The sequence below is a fragment of the Triticum dicoccoides genome, chromosome 7A, assembly GCF_002162155.2.
Source record: "Triticum dicoccoides isolate Atlit2015 ecotype Zavitan chromosome 7A, WEW_v2.0, whole genome shotgun sequence".
NCBI classification, from domain to species: domain Eukaryota; kingdom Viridiplantae; phylum Streptophyta; class Magnoliopsida; order Poales; family Poaceae; genus Triticum; species Triticum dicoccoides.
Window position 1 is genome coordinate 95,867,179 of NC_041392.1, and position 12,456 is coordinate 95,879,634.

Sequence of the window (12,456 nt, forward strand, 5' to 3'; positions counted from 1 at the left end):
TTACGTTCACCTTGATGATTACATCGAGTGGAATTCACCGGGGGTGATTCCCCGGGTTTTCCCATTGATGTTTGGACACAGGGATACTTGGACTTTACAACTGTTACTTGGAAAGGCGGGTCGACCCTGAGGGGTACCCGCGAGTGATGTGGAGTCGGGTTGATCGGGAAGGTGCTGCTGGGTAACGTAGCAGAAATTCAAAATTTTCTACGCAACACCAAGATCAATCTATGGAGTAATCTAGCAACGAGGAAAGGTGAGTGCATCTACGTACCCTTGTAGATCTCTAAGCGGAAGCGTTCAAGTGAACGGGGTTGATGGAGTCGTACTCGTCGTGATTCAAATCACCGGAGATCCTAGTGCCGAACGAACGGCACCTCCGCGTTCAACACACGTGCAGCCCGGTGACGTCTCCTATGCCTTAATCCAGCAAGGGGAGAAGGAGAGGTTGGGAAGACTCCATCCAGCAGCAGCACGATGGCGTGGTGGTGGTGGAGGAGCGTGGCAATCCTACAGGGCTTCGCCAAGCACCGCGGGAGAGGAGGAGGGAGAGAGGCAGGGCTGCGCCATGGAGAGGTCAAAACTCATGTGTTGACAGCCCTAAAGTCCTCAAGTATATATAGGGGAGAGGGAGGGGGTGCGCCCCCTTTAGGGTTTCCACCCCAAGGGGTGCGGCAGCCCCAAACCCATCTAGGTTGGCGGCCAAGGGGGGGAGAGGGGAAACTTGCCCCCAAGCTAGGTGGAGGTGCCCCCTCCCCAAACCCTAGGCGCCTTGGGCCCTTGTGCGGGGCGCACCAGCCCAAGCCCTCCGGGGCTGGTGGCCCCACTTGGTGGACCACCGGGACCCTCCCGGTGGTCCCAATACATTACCGATAAAACCCGAAACTTTTCCGGCGACCAAAACAGGACTTCCCATATATAAATCTTTACCTCCGGACCATTCCGGAACTCCTCGTGACGTCCAGGATCTCATCCGGGACTCCGAACAACATTCCGTAACCATGTATGTCTATTCCCTATAACCCTAGCGTCATCGAACCTTAAGTGTGTAGACCCTACGGGTTCGGGAACCATGCAGACATGACCGAGACAACTCTCCGCCCAATAACCAACAACGGGATCTGGATACCCATGTTGGCTCCCACATGTTCCACGATGATCTCATCGGATGAACCACGATGTCAAGGATTCAATCAATCTCGTATTTGTGACACTCCAAAATTTTCACTTTGGTTTTCAGCAAAAACTTTGTGGTTTTTGAAAAGAGGCCATTTAAAATTTTCCAGAAAACCTTCCTCTTAAGAAACTTTCTTTTCTTTGGCAAGGTTTTTTATTCTGGCTTCAAACTTTGGTGTTTGACCTTTTGAAACTTCTTCTCTGTTGGTTCTCTCTCAAAATTATTTTTGGGAGTTTAATCTTTTTCTTTTAAAAAGAAACTCCATGAAATTTGGGATTTTCATATCTTGGAACCACCATGACTTGGCATTCTTGCCCATGTGGTAAAACCCCTCCAAAACCTCCCCTACAACTTGTGATCAACCTAAATTCTCTGTCCCAACTAATCCAAACTGGTTTTGGATTTTTATTCCAATTATTTTTCCCTCAATTCAATTCTGAAAATTATTTGAAGCCTGAGAGATTTTCAAAGCAAGTGCCCTATTGCATTTGAGTTTTGACCTCAAACCAATTCTCCTGGATTGTCCTTTGAACCCACAACCCAGAACCATCTTGATCCACTCCTCCTCTTTTCAAATTTTTCAAAATTCAGTCTCTGCAAGTTTGGACCAGATTTGCCAAATTTGGTGAAATTCATATCTACACTCCTCCAAAAATTCCACCAATATTCAGGCAGCCTATTTGAGCAAGGAGAAGCCACTCCACCAAAAATCAGCTCAAGGAAAAATCACCAGAGGCCAATTTCATTCGGTCGAACACCTGGTGGGCACTGTTACTGTTCATAGTTCAGAAAATTCAGTTTTCAGTGTTATCTTCAGTCCGTCAGTTTCAGTCACGCGGCCACAGTGCCCTTGGCACATTCCTCGCCGCCTCTTCCTCTTGTCTGAAGCTGCACACGCGTGCGTGGAGCCTTCCTGGCGTCGGTAGCGCGCTGGCTCGCCCTCGTCGGCGTCTTCTGCGGCGTCGGGACCTCCCGTGGCGGCCGACAGGAGGCACACCACGGCAGAACGCCGTTCCGCGCCGCCCATCGCTCCCTGGCTCTCCGCGTGGCCTCATGCACGCCAGCGCACGCCCGTAGCACAGCCACCGTGGCCGGCAAGCACGGAACGCGCTCTCCGCCGCCGACGGGCCCGCACCACCACCGTTCCGTCGAGCTCGCCCTTAACACCCAAACCCCGGCCAGTTCAACACCAAAACGGACCCGTTGGACCTCCGTGATGATGCTCGACCCCCTAACCACCCCGACCAAGCACTGCGCCACCGTAATCGCTCGCCGGTGATCCTCGTTCACGGCAACCGCCTCGGACCGCCTATATAAAGGGGTCCCGAGCTCACTCTCGTGCACGCAGCACCTCCACTACTCACCAACACCCCGCCAGGCCACTAGGGGGACCTCGAGGAGGTCTCCTCCCCCAGCTCCGGCCGCCTCGCCCCGCCTCGGCCTCCAGCTCGATTCACTTCGGTGAGGCCACCTCCGGCGCCCAAACCTCGTCCGTAGCCCTCTCTTGCACCCAGTAGTCTAACCCCCACCTCAATTTAATCTTTGCAGCCCTCTCCGACGAGCTCCATCCACGCCCGAACCACCGTCCGCCGGAGTTGAGACCGCCGTCGACGTGCTGCTCACCGGCGACCAACACCACCACCCACCGTTGCGGAAGGACACGGTGAGCACATTGGTAACCTCTGATCCCCATGCCTCGCCGTGGATCGCCGCCGGCGACCACAGCAGCTCTCGGGCGCCGACGAGCCTCGTCCCTCCCATTTGAAATTTAAACATGACAAGTGGGACCCGCTGTCAGCCTCTCTATCCTTTCTAAACGAAGCGTTATCTGAAAACGCCTTCTGCCAAATACGTTTTCTCTTCGGGCTGGCGTAATCGCTACCGAAGCGTTTTCTGCTTTTATAAACTAGCCCCTGGAAATCTTCTGTTTCATTACAGATAAGTCCCTGGACAAAAACCCTTATAACTTTTAATCAAAAAAGTATTTTTGATTGATTCTTTTTCTGTTCTCTTTAAAATTTTGTCTAGTTTTTTATCAGATTTATTTGAAAAATATTTGGTTTACCTTCTGTGCTCTCCTTGGTATTTACGTTAGCGCATATATCTTCTTTAAACGTAGATACCGAAGGAGGTGACGGAGCCGCGAACTTCACCGAGCTAGGCTCCGACTACTCTGAACCAGGCAAGCATGTTTGAACTTTTGATATGATGAGTGTCTTGGCATGTTTTGCATTTAGTTAGTTTCATGGCATGCCGGTGAGTATACCGATGAACGTTATTTTATGTGATAATGAGGTAAGTGAGTTCGATGATCCATACGTGGATGAATGTGAATATGAATGGCCATGTGTTGGCATGAGGATGGGTACGACGGCAGTGTTGTAGCATGCCCGTCTTACGCCAGACTATGTGACTTCAGTGTCAAACCATATCGGTCCAGTACCTATCATTTCCTTCCTTGTACTACCACATGTTTTCCGCAAGGAATATGGTTTAGTAAGTTCCAAACCGCTTTCATGGTACACACCAAAGAGGAGAGGCCGTGATGATGGTTCCATGGCCCTGGATTAAAGCCAGTCATCCGGTCAGGGGGCATGGGTGTTTCCGGTTGGGACCGAGAGGGGGGCACCCCTTAGAGCGCGCGTATATAAATTTGATCCCATGCTATTCGAGATTGTGATCTCCCTGTCTCAAAAGTTTTTCTTGGACGATGACTAGGGTGATTCCTAGCATCGAGAGGTAGGATGGGTGTGTACCGGTTAGCTGTGTTTTCTTCTGAAATACCGTAAACGGAACTAGTCCTTCGTGACTACGGAAATCCGTTGACTGTGGGAAAAATTTTGTACAAACTCCGCAGAGTCATATATTCCTCCAAATCATCTCTTCCATGTCAAGTTTCGTTCCTTCTTATCCTAATCAATTGTCAGCTTTGATGACAGAGACTCCGGTGAATCGCATGAGTGCTAAGTCCGGTTAAATGATCACTCTTGTGGATGGACTAACCCGTTTGTTTTCATGAATTGAATGTTTATTATGAGTATTATTTACTTGTGAATAAAAGCCCTTTATGTGATGTCGCTCAGACGTCCGACTGTGGCATTTCTTTTTAAAGCCCTTTCTGCGATGTCGCTCAGACGTCCGACTGTGGCATTTCTTTTAAAGCCCTTTATGTGATGTCGCTCAGACGTCCGACTGTGGCATTTCTTTTAAAGCCCTTTCTGCGATGTCGCTCAGACGTCCGACCGTGGCATTTCTTTTAAAAGCCCTTTATGTGGTGTCGCTAAGATGCCCGACTGTGGCATCATTTTCCTTATTTTTATTTGTTCACCTTTCGAGGCGTCGCTTCAGACACCCGATCGGTCCTTATTTATGTTCTGTGGAATTTCAGGCGGACTACCGCCGTTTTCCCTTTTTACTTACCCGTTATGCCAGTTTTATTTATTGTGCATTAAGGAATTAATCATGTTGCATCCATGCATGCATTTGTTATATCTTACGTCCGAACTGTCTTGCGAGTACTTTCAAAGTACTCACTGGCTTGTTGATTTGGCCAGATGCTGACGAAGGCGATCTCATGGATGAAGAGTTCGATAGCGAGCCCGACACTTAGAGGAGTCCCAGTCAGTCTTGTGCGACCCTGGTTTTGGCCACTGTTTTATATCCGCTTCCGCTACCCAATAAATTCATCGAGCCTCTCCTCGACGCTCGATGAGATGACAGACATAGAGTCTTGTATTTCTCTCCCCGCTGTGTTTTTCCACCACCAGCCTATCCTTGAGTCAGTAGTATGTCTCCACACCGCTGTGTTCTGTCCGCCATTATGTATGATTATTGGCGTGCTTGTAATAATTTGGTTGAGCAACCGTAGTTCGACCCTGTAATATATTTTATGCTACTGGCTTATTGTATCAAGAATTTGTCTGCCAGTGTGGAGGATTTCTCTCATATCGGACTTAAAAGATTGGCTTTTCAATAAATATTTTTATTGGAAAACCGGTCGTGACAAGCTTGGTACCAGAGCCAGGCTGACTGTAGGAAGCCACTAGGTGCGATCGCTAATTGGTCATTAGCCTGATAGAGCTAATTTATATTTTTGCAATGGTAGTCATTTTCTGTCAGTCAGCATAAAATTTATGATCTGACCCTGCAGAATTTTGCCTACTTTTGTAGATGGCCGACGTCAGCTGCGAGTCTCAGACCTTCGCCAACTACCCGATGGGTTCGTCAAGCTTCTTTCTTCCATCGTTCAGGTCGCGATGGGGCCATCCGTGCGCCCAGTCTTCACACTCTACCAGCACCGAGTCAACGACAGTCTGACCATGCACCAGGCCGCGGTGCAGTTCAGGGGAGGGCGTGGTGAGTTACGCCGCTTCCGGTTCATGGGAAGAGCCATGCCTACGGAGAGGCATGCTATGCAGATGGCAGCCCGCGAGGCGATAGCTCGTCTCAGGGATGTCCTTCCCGTGATGAAGACTCGTCGTTACCGTTATCTTTCGTGCCATGTGCCTTACACCTGTCACTACGCATACTCCTGCCCCAGAGGAGAACGAGACGAGGCTTTTGAGATGCTCATTGAGTATCTCCGGGCCCTGGAGGCAGCCTTCGACAACCTGGTGGACGACTTCGTAGCTACCCGCATGGACTCAGTCCATGGCTGTGCTGCCAACAGGAGGGAGCTCCTACCCATCGCTCCGCCACCGACTTTTGTCTCGTCATCAGCATCTTTTACGCCTACTCGTCGCCTGCCTTCTACCGAAGAATTTAACCAAGTCATTGCACCCACTCCAGCGCGTACTACACCAACCTTCGCGCCCACTCCTGTACGTGTTGCTCCGCCCCTGGCGACCGCTCCGCCCGCTCTGCGCAACACTACACGTATGGAGCCCATTAGCGAGGAGGAGGTCGAGTCCCCAACCTCGCTACGCCTCGCCCTCGGCAGGGCAAGGGAGGTCGTCAACATTTCTGCCTGAGTACGCTTAGCTGCCTTGTGTTGTACCGCTTTGTAAGATATGTGCATAGGCTGGGAGAAGTAGCCTGTTTTCGCATCATGTAGGATATGGAGAAGTGCACTAGCCTTAATAACATGTCAGGATTAGGTACGCATATCCTGAGTGATGTACTGTATAATTACCGCCCGCGTGTAAGATGTGTAATGAGCAGTCCTTCTCCGTGCGCAAGTCGTTTTATTTTTCTTTAGTAAGCTGAGTTATTTAATTCTATTTGCCAGCTTTATGCATTTTATGGATTTGTTTTTGCGACTCTTTCCGCTTTTCTTATGGGTTTTACAAAATATATCCCCAGAGTGAAAAATGTCTCGTCCTTGGACTCGCTCCATGCCAATTCCATCAGAGGAAAATTATGATGCACAACCCAGCAACGAGTTCACTCAGGGACAGTCAAGCCAACCGGGAAATGAATCGGCACTTTCACAAATGTGCCGCCTTTATGAATAGAGTCAGCAACAACATCGTGAAATAATGAACCAAGTCATCAACATGGGAAATCACCATGGACAGTATCAGCAACATTCCAAGTTATCTGAGCTACAGAAGACACGTCCTCAAACATTTTCTCACACTGACAAGCCTCTTAAAGCCGAGGACTGGCTTCGAGATATGGAGAGGAAATTAATTATTGCAAAGTGTTCAGATCTCGAGAAAGTACTATATGCTCCACACTATCTCACAGGAGCAGCCACATCGTGGTGGGAGAATTTTCTGCACATGCATCCCAACGAAAATGACATAACCTGGGATGATTTCAAGGAAGGTTTCCGTGGTGCACATATTCCTAAGAGTATTATGAAAATCAAGAAGAGAGAATTTGATGACCTCAAACAAAGAAACATGACAGTGTCAGATTACAACAGTCAATTTACCCTATTATCCCGCTACGCCAATGAGGAGCGTATGACTGAAATCAAGAAGATGGAGAAATTCCTTGACGGTCTGGCACCCGCACTTAAATGCCAACTGGTCGTGCACACTTTTCCTGATTTTAAAACGCTGGTGGACAAGGCCATTACTCTGGAAAATGAGAGACGCAGTCTGGAAGATATCCGCAAGCGAAAAAGGGACCAGACTAACCACACTCGCAATCACCGAAGCAAGATAGATTTTAAAAAGGGTGGGACACCCAAATTCTCATCCAATGTCTCACGCCCAATCAAGAATTTTCATGCAAGGGACAAGGAATTCACCTATCGCCCCGGCGTTACTTGTTACGCTTGTGGAGAAGAAGGGCACTATGCCAAACAGTGCCCCAAGCCAAGGAATTCAACCCCAAAGCCGAACAACGACAGCAATAATTCAGCGCCCAAACGAAACAATTTCAATCCCAACAATAACCACAGGAAGGGTCATCTGAACCACGTAACCAAAGAGGAGGCACAAAATGCTTCGGATATCGTACTCGGTACGTTTCCTGTCAACACAATACCTGCAATGGTTTTATTTGATTCTGGAGCTTCTCACTCTTTCATCTCGAAAAGTTTTGCTTTGCAAAATAATTTTTCGATGCTTCCTTTGGAGAAATCCATAATAATCAAGTCCCCCGGGATTCAGCAAGTTTCTCAGAATTACTGTCAGAATGTGGTCATTGAGTTTGAAGGATTGGAGTTTTACGCAAATCTTATTGTATTGAAAAATAAAGGACTGGATGTCATCCTAGGGATGGATTGGCTAACCACCAATAAAGGTTTTATAGACTGTTTCAACAGGACCGTGATTCTCACACACCACCAAGGGAAGACAATAAGAGTATCAGCCAAGGAAGGAAAAAGACCCCGGCAACCGAGATTAAATAAGGTGGACGTTTCTGAGCTAAACAAGGTTCCAGTAGTGTGTGAATTTCCAGATGTATTCCCTGAAGAGCTGCCAGGCATGCCACCAGATCGAGAAATAGAATTCCGCATTGAGCTAGCACCAGGAACCACCCCCATATACAAGAAACCATACAGAATGGCACCATCCGAGTTGATCGAATTGAAGAAGCAGATAAAGGAATTACTGGATAAAGGGTACATTCGGGCCAGCTCCTCACCTTGGGGATCACCAATTTTATTTGCCAAGAAGAAGGATGGAACGATGAGATTGTGTATCGACTATCGAGCACTTAACATGGTCACAGTCAAAAACAAATACCCGATGCCAAGGATAAATGATTTGTTTGATCAACTTGCTCAGGCCAAGGTATTCTCAAAGATTGACTTAAGGTCAGGATACCATCAATTGAAGGTACGAACGGAAGATATCCCCAAAACAGCCTTCACCTCCAGATATGGACTGTACGAGTTCACAGTGATGCCATTTGGATTAACTAACGCCCCGGCATATTTTGTTCACCTCATGAACAAAGTATTTATGAAGTTTATGGACAAATTCGTCGTAGTATTCATCGACGATATTCTGGTATACTCCAAAACACCAGAAGAGCACGCAGAACATCTCAGGATTGTACTAGGAGAGCTAAGGAAACACCAATTGTATGCCAAGTTCAGCAAGTGCGAATTTTGGCTAAGACAAGTAGGTTTTCTAGGCCACGTGCTGACTCAAGACGGTATAGCAGTGGACCCAGAGAAAGTCAAGGTCGTACTTGACTGGAAGTCACCAGCCAGCGTAACAGACATACGAAGTTTCTTGGGAATGGCAGGGTATTACCGCAGATTTATTGAAGGATTTTCCACCATATCCAAGCCTATGACACAGTTACTCAAGAAAGATAAGAAGTTTGAATGGACAGAAGCCTGCGAGAAAAGCTTCCAAGAGCTAAAGCGGAAGTTAACAACAGCACCAGTATTAATTGTACCCGATATACACAAGAATTTTGAAGTATTTTGTGACGCATCCAGAAAGGGTCTCGGATGCGTGTTGATGCAAGAAGGCAAGGTTGTCGCCTACGCTTCAAGGCAACTTCGCAAACACGAGGAAAATTATCCCACTCATGATTTAGAAATGGCAGCAGTTATTCATGCACTCAAGGAATGGAGGCATTTTCTACTTGGGAATCGATGTGAGATATATACGGATCACAAAAGCCTCAAATACATTTTCACGCAGCCAGAACTAAATTTACGGCAACGCCGCTGGTTAGAATTGGTAAAGGATTATGATGTTGGTATCCATTACCATCCAGGGAAAGCAAACGTGGTGGCCGATGCCCTGAGTCGGAACCCCAGCTCCGACGGGAACTATCTGCACAGCTTGAGGCCGAATTCCATCAAGAATTTGTCAAGCTCAACTTGATAATGGTAGCAGAAGGCACCATATCAAACTTGGAAATACAACCACACCTTGTGGAGAAAATTAAAGAGGCTCAGTCCGGTCACCCCAGCATTGAAGGAATTAAAAGGAAGTTGAGTATGGGAAAGGCCTCGGAATTCATCATAGACAATGAAGGAATATTATGGTACGGAGAAAGGCTATGCGTGCCAAACATAGAAGGCCTTAAACAGCAAGTTTTAACTGAAGCACACACCACTCCATATTCGATCCACCCTGGAGGAACCAAAATGTATAAGGATATTCAGGAAAGATTTTGGTGGCATGGTATGAAGAGGGACATAGCCGCTTTCATTGCATGTTGCGACTCATGTCAACGCATAAAAGCTGAACATCAGAGACCAGCCGGACTACTGCAACCTAACAAAATACCTGAGTGGAAATGGGATGAAATAGGGATGGATTTTATTGTCGGATTACCTCGGTCACGACACGGGAATGATGCCATATGGGTCATCACTGACAGGTTGACCAAAGTAGCACACTTTATTCCAGTAAAGACAACCTACACCACTCAGAGGCTTGCCAGAATTTATCTTTCCCGCATAGTCTGTCTGCACGGTGTCCCGAAGACTATAATTTCCGACAGAGGCACTCAGTTCGTCTCAAGATTTTGGGAGCAATTACAACAGGCTCTGGGAACCCAACTAGCCTTCAGTACCGCATACCATCCTCAGACTGATGGACAAACAGAACGCGTAAACCAAGTTTTAGAAGACATGCTGAGAGCATGTGTCCTCACCTATGGAACCAGTTGGGAGGACAGCCTGCCATATGCCGAGTTCGCATACAACAACAGTTACCAGGCCAGCCTGCAAATGGCTCCTTTCGAAGCCCTATACGGAAGGAGATGTCGTACCCCGTTAAATTGGTCAGAGACCGGAGACACCCGCATCTTCGGACCAGATATGCTCAGAGAAGCCGAGGAAAAAGTCAAGCTAATCAGGGACCGACTTAAGACCGCTCAAAGTCGACAGAAAAGTTATTATGATCAGAAACATCGTAGGGTCAGCTTCGAACCCGGTGAATTCGTATACTTGAGAGTATCCCCGATGAGAGGATTGCAACAGTTTAAGATTAAAGGAAAATTAGCACCAAGATTCATTGGACCATTTTGCATAGTGGCACGAAGAGGCACTGTAGCCTACCAGCTAGACTTACCCGAAGACTTGTCCGACATTCACGACGTGTTCCACGTCTCTCAGTTAAGGAAGTGCGTAAGCAACCCAGAGAAACAAGTATCTCATGAGAACATTGACATACAGCCAGACCTCACTTATCGAGAACGTCCCATAAGAATATTAGAGGAGTCTGAAAGGAGGACCCGACAGAAAACCATCAAGTTTTTCAAAGTCCTGTGGAGCAATCACACCGACAGTGAAGCAACCTGGGAAAGCGAGGATTTTCTTCGGACAGAGCATCCACACTTATTTAAGGATCAGCTGAAATCTCGGGGACGAGATTTTTCCTAAGGGAGTAGGTGTTGTGACACTCCAAAATTTTCACTTTGGTTTTCAGCAAAAACTTTGTGGTTTTTGAAAAGAGGCCATTTAAAATTTTCCAGAAAACCTTCCTCTTAAGAAACTTTCTTTTCTTTGGCAAGGTTTTTTATTCTGGCTTCAAACTTTGGTGTTTGACCTTTTGAAACTTCTTCTCTGTTGGTTCTCTCTCAAAATTATTTTTGGGAGTTTAATCTTTTTCTTTTAAAAAGAAACTCCATGAAATTTGGGATTTTCATATCTTGGAACCACCATGACTTGGCATTCTTGCCCATGTGGTAAAACCCCTCCAAAACCTCCCCTACAACTTGTGATCAACCTAAATTCTCTGTCCCAACTAATCCAAACTGGTTTTGGATTTTTATTCCAATTATTTTTCCCTCAATTCAATTCTGAAAATTATTTGAAGCCTGAGAGATTTTCAAAGCAAGTGCCCTATTGCATTTGAGTTTTGACCTCAAACCAATTCTCCTGGATTGTCCTTTGAACCCACAACCCAGAACCATCTTGATCCACTCCTCTTTTCAAAATTTTCAAAATTCAGTCTCTGCAAGTTTGGACCAGATTTGCCAAATTTGGTGAAATTCATATCTACACTCCTCCAAAAATTCCACCAATATTCAGGCAGCCTATTTGAGCAAGGAGAAGCCATTCCACCAAAAATCAGCTCAAGGAAAAATCACCAGAGGCCAATTTCATTCGGTCGAACACCTGGTGGGCACTGTTACTGTTCATAGTTCAGAAAATTCAGTTTTCAGTGTCATCTTCAGTCCGTCAGTTTCAGTCACGCGGCCACAGTGCCCTTGGCACGTTCCTCGCCGCCTCTTCCTCTTGTCCGAAGCTGCACACGCGTGCGTGGAGCCTTCCTGGCGTTGGTAGCGCGCTGGCTCGCCCTCGCCGGCGTCTTCTGCGGCGTCGGGACCTCTCGTGGCAGCCGACAGGAGGCACACCACGGCAGAACGCCGTTCCGCGCCGCCCATCGCTCCCTGGCTCTCCGCGTGGCCTCATGCACGCCAGCGCACGCCCGTAGCACAGCCACCGTGGCCGGCAAGCACGGAACGCGCTCTCCGCCGCCAACGGGCCCGCACGACCACCGTTCCGTCGAGCTCGCCCTTAACACCCAAACCCCGGCCAGTTCAACACCAAAACGGACCCGTTGGACCTCCGTGATGATGCTCGACCCCCTAACCACCCCGACCAAGCACTGCGCCACCGTAATCGCTCGCCGGTGATCCTCGTTCACGGCAACCGCCTCGGACCGCCTATATAAAGGGGTCCCGAGCTCACTCTCGTGCACGCAGCACCTCCACTACTCACCAACACCCCGCCAGGCCACTAGGGGGACCTCGAGGAGGTCTCCTCCCCCAGCTCCGGCCGCCTCGCCCCGCCTCGGCCTCCAGCTCGATTCACTTCGGTGAGGCCACCTCCGGCGCCCAAACCTCGTCCGTAGCCCTCTCTTGCACCCAGTAGTCTAACCCCCACCTCAATTTAATCTTTGCAG